General features: G+C 42.1%; 1 protein-coding gene across 10 annotated transcripts in view; it reads right to left on the bottom strand.

The window, feature by feature from the left end:
* CNTN4 (contactin 4) overlaps positions 1–13,270 on the bottom strand; it is a 769,828-nt gene that overhangs the window by 50,540 nt on the left and 706,018 nt on the right. The gene's annotated exons all lie outside the window — the stretch shown is intronic.

Below are 13,270 nucleotides of genomic sequence, written 5' to 3'. Positions count from 1 at the left end.
AACATTTTATCCCCTTCTCTTGGGGAGTGTGAGTTAGAGAACCTCAGGATAGATTTTTGTTGTTGTTGAATGAAAAAGAAATTGGAAATTAGAGGGCTTTCATGCTTTATTCCAACTACTTCTTTACTGAATCATAGAACTTGATAACTGAAAGAGGCTGTAACTCTCTCTATTCAAGGCCCCGCATTTTACAGGTGAGAAAGCTGGAGTCTGGAGAGATGTTATCTACTTCGTGTCACACAACACAGATGAGACTGGGACCTAGGTGGGCGGGACCTCAGCCTACTATTCTGTCCACTAGACTGCAATCATTCCCTTATTCACAAAATTTGGAAAAAGTAGCTTATATCTTCTCAAGTTTTTTACCATTTACAGCCTTTATAACACTCGCTCGCTAAAGCTGGACTAATCCCAGCCAGAATGGCAGGGAGTACATGAAGACAAGTTAGCCAGGGAAAGAGCTCTTTGTAATTTATGGCTTTTCCTTTCTGCACAGAGCTTTCCCAAACAGACTGGTAGACTAATGGTTTCAGCTGGAAGATGGCACCCCACTTTTCTGGCACTGAAGCTCAGCACAAATTTCATCATTCAAACACATTAGTCAAACCAACTGGAAATAGTCATTCAAATGAGAAAATTTGTTTTTGGGCATTTCATGGCCACTGTTTTCATCCCACTAATCCACACTCTCCCTGTTTCTTAGGCAGTTGATAGGAATCTCCAGTCTGCAGCTGAAGAATGCAGAGTCTTTCAAAAGACAGGACTAATTTGTTTCCTGGTGAGAGGTGACAACCTGCTTCAATTTGTTTCAGAATTCTCAAAGATAATGACTTGTGTTTTCTTGTCCCAATTAACCACTGGCTGCTCCCAAGAAGACCATGTCCATTCAGATAACCGAGTTTCTATTCACACTGACAACCTCCTGGTTTAGACATGGGAGTGAAATGCACATTCTAAACAGACCGTGCACAGAATTATAAGTAGAGAGATTTGGAAGATTCCCTTTTTTCAGTCTTCTTCTTATATCTCCATCACGGTCAATTTACATCTACTTAATAATTTAATAATTGAAAATAATCAAAAGGCTGACCTTTTCTGCAGAGTGATGGGACCCACTTATTACTGCGTGACAAATGCTTATAGAGGGCTTGGCAAGACCGTCAATGTAGGTTTTGGATATAAAACAAAAAGAATGAGGAGAGCCGGGTCAACGGAGAGAATTCATGCCCCCTGTCTAAAAGCATTCCGATTCAAAGTTCTAAACACGCTCACAGTCACACAAAGCAGGTCTGGGGGTTCCGGTTAAATGCGCCATGAGAACCACCAGTTACCACTTCTGGTCTGTGGCTGACATTTAAACACTCCTCACGTCTCTGACCACTCCTCTTCTCTCTCCTCCCCTCGCTCACTCCTCCTTAACCAACAGCAAGTCTGGAAAAGGCCCTGCCGCATTCCTTGTCCTGGAGTGTGAAGGAAGCACACTGACTGGCTGGATTCTGCGAGTTTAGTCGTGACAGCACCTGACGCTGCACAGGAGCGCAGGTCTACTGCTGCGGGGGGCCTCACCGAGTCCCCTCTGGCTATGGACCAATCCACAGTCTCTCCCGTCAGCTGTACCAGGGACAAAGCTGGCATCCAGAAGCCATCTGCAAGATGACCTTGGCTGATCACTCAGGGGTTTAAAATGCAAGCAATGAATGAAGGTATGGTTTACCGAACGCCCTCAAATTCCAACATACGATTAAATATAAAAGAGATTCTTCTTTGGACTCTATTTTAAGAACACGTTACTCTTAATTAGCAGAATAACCTTTTCAACCCACCCGGCACTGCTGATTACGGATACATTCACACTGGGAGAACAAAACAGCAAGACTCTGCAATAATAAAGTTCACATAATGGAATTAAACCTAGGGGCATACTTTCGCTCAGGGGTAGAAAAACACCAGGGCAGAAATACATTTTCAAAACCACAAAACCATAGAGGAACATTCTAGAGCTGGGCAGTCCATAGGGGTCAGCGCGTACAGAGTCACCAGAGTGGGCCCTGAGAACGCCGGCACAACTAGAAAACGGGCCCCCGCACCCTCAGACCTCACTCTCCCATCTGATGCTGGATTCTCTCTGTAGTGGTCCCCCAGAGTAGACACCCCGTCTGGAACTGAGCATCGTGAATAATAGAAAAATCTCTAGTTTCACCTTTTGTATGGTCTAATTATTTGAAACGTTGCCCCCTTATTGAACACAAATAATACCCTCTGGCCCGATACCCCCCATCCACCTAGCTGGTTTCCCTTTGATATCAGAGTGGGGTAGCTCTTGAAATGTTTGAAAACACTGATGGTCCCTCCCTTCCCACCGTCCAAGAGTCCTCTTCTTTGGCTTAACCAGCCTCAGTTTCTTGACCTAAACCTCCAATCTCCATCTCAGTTGTCGTCCTCTAGGCTGATTTTAAATTTTACTGTCAGTCTGAAAGTGAGGACACTTAACTCCTCAAGTTGTATTTTCAACAGCGCTACAGTAGGTTTTTAGATGTGTCCCTCTCTTGTATCGGATACTCTATTAAGTTATAGGTTTAATTTCCTTTTTTTTTTTTTTTTTTAAAAAAAAGCACAGACTATTGTTGACTCATCAATGATCTTATAGTGAACTGACACCTTTAACACACAGCCTGACCCTAAAATTTGACTCTCCCACCCTGAATTTTGGAATAAGTGCAAAGGTTTACATTTGCTGCTATTAAAATTAGTCCTGTTATATTTGGTTTATACGATTATCTTTTCAAGGTCATTTCGAACACTGATTCCATCATTTCATCCATTCCTGAATGATTCATGGGATTAGAAAATCTACACAGCATACTATCAGTAGCGTGTGTGTCACCGATAAGAAATTGCAGTAGGAAAGGGTGGAGAAAGGGGCCGAGAAATGGCCCGGGTCTCCCTTCCAGGCTGACGTGAATCCCTGCATCAACGCTTCTGAGGTGAGACACTGTAACCAGCCCTCCACACCACCCTCCAGCCTCCTCTCTGTCCTGCACACATTGGCATCACAGGGGGTTTCTCGTACAGGAGTCTAGCTGATGCTATTTTGACTCACAGGGGAAAGAAAACAGGGCCAGTTTTTATTTCTTGTTCAGAAATCTATGCTGGTAGAAAGATATTAATGAAAAAAAACCAAGACTGTATAGTATGATGTTTTTGTGATAAGAACACTTATTTTAGATTTAAAAACAGATAGATACAGATTTAAATATACACATAGACACCCCCACACATATATGCATGCCTACATAGAATTCTGGAAGAAAAACATCTGTACAGATCTCGCTGAATGATTAGATTTTATTTTCTTTCTAATATTTCTACAAATATCATGAATTATCACACACTTAAAAATAATTTTAAAAAATCCTATACTGGGGATAATCACTTCTCTTTCTAAACACTCATAGAAAATGTAAAATTTCCCCTGGACTTGGTGTCAGGATCCTAAAGGTACAGTTCATGGAATCTGTTTTCTTTCCATGAACAAGAAAACCAAATATTTGCCTCTTTATTGTCCCCAGTCCCTGAAGTACAAGGGCAGGGTTTCAGTGGCCTCCTCTCTGGGTGTTTCTTATCTCACCTTCCCTCTGTATTTCCCCTGAATCCTGACCCAGTGTGCTGTGGGCTTTATGCCTTTGGCTGTCAGATAAATTTCTTCTGCCTGGGATTACCTTTACAGTTTTTACCCTGGTGAACTCTTGTTCATCTCTTAATTCCCAGGTCAACCATCACCTTTACCCCTTTAGTCAGTTACTCGCTCCTTCCTTTGTGCTTCCTCTGTGCTTGGAACACAGCTCTATTTCTTTGTCGGTTAGTGTCCATTGCTGCTAGGCTGTCAGCCCCTGGGGTTCCGCCCTTTGCTGTAGGTAGGCATTCCCCGGGGGGGAACTTGTTAACAGTGAGAATTCCTGGGCCTCACCCCTGGAGATTTGTGTTCAGCAGGTCCAGGAATGCACATGTATTAAAAGGCATGTGGGCAATTCCACTGCTGGTGGTCCACGGCCCACTGCGTCCAGAGGGGGGGCAATGGCATCTCTTTTGTATGTTTTGACTATTCCCTTGTATTAGGACTGCCTCAAAGTGCCCTGCATGACCTACACTGGCCTGTACGATCAGATTCCCGTGTCTTACCCATCAAGAAGTGTTAGTACAAGTAGCATGGTTCCACTTAGGCTGAGGGCAATGCCAGTAGAGACATACAGATATGTGTTGTGCCAGAAGAGAAGTGGGCGTGGCTTATGAAAGTTACAAGGAAGGGAGGACACTTCTGATTGGACACTCTGGATCCCACGCTTCTAGGTAGAATCCAAGTTTTACTACATTTACAAACCGTTCTACTTCTGAAGAGAGAGAAGGGGGTGGGGCACGTTGAGATGTGTTTCCTAGTTTGGGAAATTTTCAAAGCAGAGGTTGCTGATCTTCACTTAATAACGTCTCTTGTGCGTTTGCAGACTGATTACAGAGCTGCGAGGAGGCCAGGTCAAAAGCAAGCCACTGCTGTAAACGTTCGGCTCACATTTATCTCCTCCCCCACATCCCGTCACCTACTTTGAGCTCTTCAAATGGCTGCGTAAAAGGGACAACCACTTTAACCTTTCAGAAATGGATCTTGCTAGAGTAAATCAGAGAAATGATGAAAACGTTAATTAACTCACTTTCATCTTGGTCAGATTCTGTATTTAACCTAAAGGCCTACGGTTTTCTTAGACTTGATTGCCTATGACAGCCAGAGAAATGCAATCATGGCTTGGTGAGGTTACTTCTTTGAGAAAGCAATCCCCCTCCCGCCTTTGGCACAGAAAACAAATGTGAAGAAAGGAAGGTGGGAGCCACTCATGAATTATTCTAACACATCTTTTTTGTTTCAGCGTTTCTAACAGACCAAACCATCCTTTGCAGACTTGGGACCAAGTGCTGCCTTCCCCCTCTAAAATACAAAACTATGGATAATTTGAAACTCAGACACAGACACACACACTCCCCGCTGCTTCTGCGAACGCACGTGTTGATATAAAACCAGGCGGTGTGACAGAGCTGCAGTGTCAAACCACAGGAAGTTCCAATATTTGGGAACGGAAGATAAAAGTGCTTAATTTTACTTCCCTCTTTGTGTTTATTACATAATTAGCCATTTAAAATCCACCTCAGCTTTAGAACTGATGAAAAAGAAAACACAGCGTAGGTGCACCAACCACACTGATCTTTGAAAAACATTTTACGGACTGAAAAGCTCAACATAAAGCACTTACTCCCTTCAGCAGGGGAATGGTTCTCTGGCAAGATGTACAATGACGGCTGTAACCTCAAAAGATCTACATGAGAAACAGAAGGATTTTTATTTATGTATTTGAAAAATGTATAACTTTAATAATGCTGGGGATATGTTCTGAAGTGGTGGGGAGGTAGGTCAGAGATCTATGCTTTTTAATATCAACTTCCTCTCTAGTAAGGGTTTTATCACATTAATAGCTAAATCATACTGATTGTGAAACAGCTGAAATGAGGCAATTAGTATGGCCTATGACAGCTATGAAGAATGAAACATGGAAGGTTTTCCAGTGCCAGCCAGATGGATATCTTCAATATAATTCTTATTATCTGCTGGTGGTAATAAGTTCAATTAAACTGAATCAGTACAGCACAAGTCTCTGAATTGCCGGAAAAGAAAGTAATTATGTGCTTCACGTTTAATGAAGCCAAAGAGTCATAGTCTGCTTGTCTTTTTCATTTGTTTGTTTTGTTTATTTTGATTGATAAGTATTCATTTGGAAATAAACCATTTATTTCATTCTACAGTAGAGTGTTTGCCTTAAAAGAAAGTATTTGGATCAAATGGGTTAAATATCACTAGTGATAAGGTTTTATCTCTCCTACAACATCTGGGAGAGAAACAGAAAATCAGATCCCCTGTCCAGATGAATCTGATTGCAGTATCTGACCATGTAGGAGAATTCTGACCTGAGGTCTTCTTTTGAATTTGAGACAGTATACATATAAAACTACCAAAAAAAAATGTTTTAGCAATACTTACATTTTAACGTCTACTATGAACAGTCTTCAACATTTCTTCATAGAACGCCAACCTTTTTCCCCTCTGAATATACTCTAAAAATTTACCTAAACACAGTATTTCCAATAATGAATTCACTCTAGACCCCTTACTCACAAATACCATCATGAGTTAGTGCTTATGTTGAGTGTGCATTTTTATGTTTCAACATGATAGGGCATGATTTTCTAATTCTAATTTAGTAGTAAATCATCTCATATGCATATGCAAAATAATGCGATCTGTGCTTTTCTTTAATTTGCTTGTGCATTTTTTTGTCATTACAAACAACATAATGAACATGTTTGTAAGTTACCCTCAGAACATGTATAATTTCCTCTAGAAAATACCCAGAAATGGAATTGCTGGGCCATGGAAATTGTACTTTTTCAATTTTACTTGCTCTCCAGCATTTTCCTTATATTCCCACCAACAAAAACTGTCATTAGATGTTGATCTATTGCCAATTGTATATGTAAAAATAAATAAATAAAAATCAAATCACACTGGTGCATTTCCCCATTTACTAGTGAGGTTGATATTTTCCCAAGAGCTGATTGACCCACTGTGTGTTTTTTCTACTGAAAGTAAGAATGTAAAGCACAGAGGCCTTCTTCTGAAAGGGTCGAGTTGGCATAGAGAGATGCAGTAGTTACGGAATTACATCTCCCCTCTAGACCGAGGATGGGGAAGTGATGGGCAGGATGGAGTCAGGGTAGACGGCAGGGAATGCAATCCTAATAAACTTAAATCTCGGCATTCTGGAAGGCAAGAGGCTGCTTTACAGAGAGAATTGGGCAAAAAAGGAATCGTTCTATCCATGATTGACATAGCTGAAGGCAAACTGTTTGCTAAATCTATGTGGCCCTCATCATGAGCACGTGGCTGTCCAGGGAAATAATTATGCTGTGTTTCAACAAGTTCTTGGCTTCCCGTCTTGGTAGAAAAAGAGTTACAGATTATAGCATGCTGTGTGAAGACAGGAAGAACAAGAGGCACAGTCACCTCCCTTTTTTTAGGATTCACCGGAGTTAACTGTCGTCAACTCCACTGAGGCAGGTTTTCTCAGATTGAAGATTCTGATATTGGTATATTCTGGCCACTGTCCCTCTCCCAGGGGGACCTATCATAATTAGCATTTAGCCCTTCTAACAAACTTTTCCTCCCTACTTTAGATGCCTTGGGTTAGAATTTGTGTTAATCCTATTAGAGAGACTCTTAATTATCACCTAGAAATAATTGGTTCCAGTGGAAGACATCTAATTAGGTGGAAATGTATTCTGATATAAGGGCCCAATGTGAAAAGCTCTTGTTGTGGGTTAGCAGCCAAATGTCACTGCTGGTTACCGATTTCTGATTGATCCCCAGTCAAATATGGATAGAGCCTTGAATAATTTTACATAGGAGATGTGGGCTGCTTCAAACACATTTCCAAAAAAAGTTCCAATCAAAAAGACTTTACACTATTGTGTCGGTGAAGCTGTGCATGGGCAGGTTGATAATTCTCACTGTCAAACAGTTAACACAAGAATTTTATACAATGAGCTGTTGTAACTCTGTAGACGCTCTAGCATCGGTAAGAAAATTTCCTTTCTGTCTGCTCTATGCATGTATTTGATAGCCTCTTTTCTTTCACACATAAATAAACTCTTGATTCTGGCAATGAAGAAACCAATTAAGTATTCAGTAAGCCACAGGAGCGTCACCACTTTGCAGGGTTGAACAATGAGAATACAAAATAATTTCTTGTTAGGAGTATATGTGATTGTAGTTAAATTCTACTGAGGATCTTTTTTCTAGACAGTTAAAGTATAATTTTTTTCTTATAAAAGTAATTCTGTGTACCAAATGAAAAAATAATTTAAACAATAAGAAGAACAAAAATGTCTTTTTCTATCCATATGAAATCAGGGTAAAATTTGTATTCAGAACAACTTCAAAAAAATGATATACAGAGGGTGCCAAAAAAAAAAGAATACGCATTTTAAGAAAGGAAAAGACTGTATTAAAATTATGCTGATGGGAACTACTTTGAGCACCTCTTGTAATTGCAGAAGTCAAATGTGACTTGTATTCATCTATTGTTATTGGTATATATTGAGTATTACAATGTTAATACCGTTTTTTCATTTCTTAAAATGTGTATACATTTTTTTGGTACCCTCTGTATATATTAATAAAAGCGGAAACCACAGTCTGAGCTAAAAGTAGAACAGTTCAACTGATTTCGGCTGGCTGGTGACAGTGGGAAGTTCAGGAAGTGATTAGCGTCTTGAAAACCCCCAGTTAATGGGCTTTGTGCTTTAAGATTCCCCCGGCCCAACAGTCTGGTTCCAGCAGCGTGAGGTCTCCTCGAATCCTGGAGAATCAAACTGACTCCACCGTCCCCTAGTCTGCCAAGGTACTTTTCTCCTGTCTCTCAATCAATGATCTGATTGCCTCTCTGGATTTTCAACTTGTATCCAAACACTGAGGTTATCCCTTATGACACTGGGGTGAGGCTAAGGCCCTGGGAAAGAAATCCCCCTACTAATTCCAGCTTGGAATCAGACTCGGGAAGATCAGCATGAGGTATAAGGACAGCTGTGTACAACCTGGCTGGGCTACACCTTAGACCAGATTTTGAAGACCGATCTGGGGAAGGGAAAATGTTATGAAACGAAAGGGGAAGTACATTTTTTTCTGTAAGGGGATGACTAGTCAGTATTTTAGGGTTTGCTGGTCAAGAGGCAAAATTGAGGATATTATTATGTAGGAATGTATATGTCGCATGGTCTCTTGTCATGATTATTCAACTCTGCTGCTGTTTAGTGCAAATCAACCATAGTCCGTATGTAAAGAGATGACGGGACTGTGTTCCACTAAAACTTTAAGTGTGGACACTAAAATGTGAATTTCATAAAATTTTTACATGTCTCAAAATAGTGGATTTTTTTTTTTGCTTTTTTTTTTTTTTTTTCAAACCAGTTAAACACATGGAAACCATTCTTTTGTATAGGTCCTGGGCTATACAAAAACAGACAGCCAGCTGGGTTTGGCCCACGGGCCATCATTTGCCCACCCCTGAAAATGGAACATTTTCAAACTTGGCTGTGTATATGGATCATCTAGGGTGTTTATTAAAAATATAGATTTATTAGGGTAGGGGTGAGACCTAGGATACCTGCACTTCTACTGATCACCCTACTGAACTTTCATTGGCTTGGTGGCAGGTACCGCGTTCTTTGGGGTAGGACCGGGTTTCTCAGTGTGTAGTCTGGAGCCACCAGCCATAGTTCCGGGAGGTCATTTTGGAGGTAGTGCAGCAGAGTAACTATGGTAACAGCAGCCACAGCTTAACACCCTGCTTCTCATTTTGAGCCCAGGAGCTGATCAATAGAAGCAGAGTTATGATTACCACAGTTATCTGGAGGGAGTACACCCGAGACAAATACTCCAGGTGACTCTTCTCTCGAACTGCCACGTACATACAACTGTCACAAGAAACCTGTACAGCAGACTCTACATCCAGCAGAACGGCATGCCTTTCATTGCACTGTCGAGACAGAAGTGAACTAACAGGTACAGCGTCACACGTCAATGCAGCCTGCCCGCCATGTAGTTCTTAATGACATCCGCCATGGCTAAAGCACATCTTTGCTCAAAGGTCAAATACTATGCTTTGTATTAGGATTCGGAGGTCTGGTTTGAGATCTGTTCTTGCTTAAAATTAAAGTCGCAAATATACTGTAACTAGCTTGAAAAATGAAATCTGTAGGATGTAGAAATTCAGATGATGGGATGGTTAGCAAGAGCCCTCTGGGCACCTGTCACACTTGCGCAGCTTGGAAGGCCGCTTGCTCCCACGTCATCTGAATATTTCTCCATCTGACCGCTGCCTGCCTCAGACGGATTTTAAACCTCCTGTACCTGGTGTAGTGGCTTTGTCCCCTCGCTCTGCTTCTCTACTTCCTGACCCTGTGTTTTGCACCATCTTCCGCCTCTCTCCCAAACGTGGGGGTGGGGGCCAGGAGGAAGAGAATTGGCTTTTAAAAGTGTTGTTAATGATAGAATTATCGTGAAAAGGTCAGAGAAGATGTGCTCTGATGTCTGACCTTCCGTGTTTTAATCCCAGACACATCAGGAGATCAAAATGAATACAAGCACCTCTTTAGGTTGGAGAACACCTTCTCTGATAAATGAGTCCCCCTGTAGATTTCAAACTCGAATGAACACAGCGCCCTCAGCCATATTTGGGGTCACATGGTCCCATTTGCATGAAAGGGGTGGGGCTCAGCATTTTGATGTGTGAGTCAGTACCTGGCACAGGTGACCGGGAGCTCGGAACAGTTTTCTCGGCCTTCCTGTGCTTTCTGGGGCAGGTTTCTAAACTGTCTTTCTCAGTGTCTGTGAACGTCCTTTGCAGGGACCTGGAGGCCCCCTGCACATGAGCACCTCCCGCTAATGCTACCGAGAGTCAGAACCAGCCCCCCTGGGGGGGGCAGCATTCTAATACCTTCCACCTCGCCCATAGCAACACGGTTGTTAACCTCGGTGAACACATGGACCAAATAAAGCTCCTGTTTCTTTTCATTTTCCCCCACTTCATCTAGAAGAATACAGAACCAGAGGACCTCTGTGGAAAAGCTGACTGCCGCCGCTGGCCACACAAAAGGCTACTTTGAAACAAATGAGTTCTGCCTGGCGAGCGGCGGGGACACCACTTGTCCCAGCTCGTACCTGCACACCTCTGTCTTCCTTTTTTCACAGCCCCAGGTTCTTCCCGCCCAGTCCTACCCTCTCCCCGTCTAGTAGGAAATGTCAGTGTTAAAGTGCCCCCTGTGCCTCAGCAGACACGCGGCCAGCGGAGGCAGGGATGCACTGAGCCTGTCCCTGTCCCTCTAAGTCCTTTCCCCATGTCCACTGAACTCTCCTGAAAGTTGCCGGTAACTCATGTTTCCCGGGTTTCATAGACTGTCTTCATGCTTTTTTTCCACATACCTTCACGTGACAATGCACACTTAACACGTTTCTTTATACTGACTCCCTTCTTTACTTAAATACATTGTAAAAGGAGATATTTTTTATCCTTGCCATAAATGGAAAACTAATGTTTTCCTAATACACGTTGAAAGAAGCAATTACTAAAATTAAAAAAAAAAAAAAGGTGACCTATGAATAGCCTAAAACTCTCTCTTATAACATCCTTAGGGAATTGCTGTTTACATTTTACTAGAAGGCCAGGTGACCGTGGTGTCTTTCATCATTGGTGTATCTGTGAGCTTTGCACCGTGATTCAGGACAAGACAAGCCTGGGAGTGGCAGGGTGGCCGGCAGTGGCTTTGTCCTGGGGCTGGAGGTTCTGCTGGGGTGAGGACTCGCAGGCAAAACAGGACCTTCCATTTTGCCAGCTCTCAAGTGATTGAGAGCTGAGGAAGTCAAGGTTTGCGAGGAGGATGGCAATCAAATACAGGACATAGGCTGTTTCCACCTGTGAAAATTCCCCACTTGCAGCAGGACAGAACAGCATACATGTGGTTTCTCTGTGTAGGTGTCTTATCTTTCACCCCTCAGTCATTTCTTTGGCGGGCTTTCTTCTCTTTGCTAGTGATTCTAATGTGTTGGGGTGGACATTTCATAAATGTTCATTTCAATATGATTTAGAATAAAAACATAGCCATTTTATTAACATATAAACAACAACTACTACTACTGTTTCTGAGGTGCCGGCACTGTACTAAACACTTAACATGGATTATCTCAGTCATCACAACACCCCTAATATCCCCACACTGGTTATTATCTGTCCAAGGCCATAAAGCTACTAGGTTGGTGCAAAAGCAATTGTGGCTTACAAAATTCAAAACTTGCAAAAACTGCAATTACTTTTGCACCAACCTAACAGTAAGTGGGAGAAATGAGATTCAAAGCCAGGTCTCTCCATTCTAAGCCCCGCCCGTTAATCACTAGTAAGACCACTGCTTCTTAGATGGAATTCTCTTAGATCTCCGTAACTAATAAATACTCTATAACAGGTGTCAGCTCCGAAACCTTGGGACCCCTCCTGGTCCTGGCTGATCACTGGGCTTCCTTTTGCAGCTGAAGTAGCTTACGTTAGCAAAGACCTCCAGCTGGAATTCTGTTTCACAAAGGTTCTCTAACCTTCCTCCTTTACCCTGTGAAACAGAGTGAGCACACCGTCAGTCACATGCCATGCAATTGCTCCGAGTGAAGAATTCAGAGACTGAAATCGGTGGAGTCCATCTAAATATGGATTTACTTTTGACTTTGGGGCTTCCAATTTTCTATCTGCACAGACACAAATGTTTATGATAAAAAGGCTTCCCCAAGGAGTAGGACTTTTCCAACTTCCAATGACCCCGAAGTATGTAATTAGGTGATTTTTAACTTTTTTCTCTAAATTAAAATTGAGGCAAATATTCTTTTTGAATGTTTTTATTTGCCTCAGGCTATCTTACTGTATAGAGAAAGCTACAAACGGGCCAAAAGGAACTAATATGATGTCACCTATTTATATTAATTATGGAGAAACAGGAAAAATAAGTGCAGGTGCTTCCCAATGCAGTAGAAAGAGCCAGGAGAAGGCAGAACCAGGGTTCCGGGTTAGCATCCCTTTTCCGCAGCTGGTCACCTTGAGAAAGTCACAACCCAGCTTTGTCATCCTCAGTCACATCATCACCAAGATCCCTTCAACTCCAAACTATATACATAACTAGGCGTGATATAAAGTGATAGGCATGACAATAAGATGTAAATGAAAACTGCAGCCTTCACCGTTCTCACTTAGTACCTTCAGCCCTTCCCACCAACCCAGTGGGGCTGGAACACGTGATGTCACAGGCTGTGCAACACCATCAGAGACTTTCTGTCATGACTATAAAGCACCCAGGGTAAGGGATGTGGAAAACTTAAAACTGAGAGGGTTGACTAGTGACTCCAGCAAAGCACAGAGGTGATCAAAGCCCTTTATTAGCAGAATAATCGGTGTCCACATCTCTGAATAACTGGGGCAGAACTTCTAAAAGACCGCCAAAGTCATTGTTTAAACAATGCTTGCTAAAAATAGTATTTGAATCATGGGTTTTTAATTTGTTAGCACAGTCTTCCTAGATATGAATTTCAAATCTACAGAGACTTGAAGGAAATTTAATTAAAGGACTGAAGATAGTATTA

The sequence above is a fragment of the Rhinolophus sinicus genome, linkage group LG10 (genome assembly GCF_036562045.2).
Source record: "Rhinolophus sinicus isolate RSC01 linkage group LG10, ASM3656204v1, whole genome shotgun sequence".
Taxonomy (NCBI): domain Eukaryota; kingdom Metazoa; phylum Chordata; class Mammalia; order Chiroptera; family Rhinolophidae; genus Rhinolophus; species Rhinolophus sinicus.
This window is presented reverse-complemented; position numbering and strand designations above follow the sequence as displayed.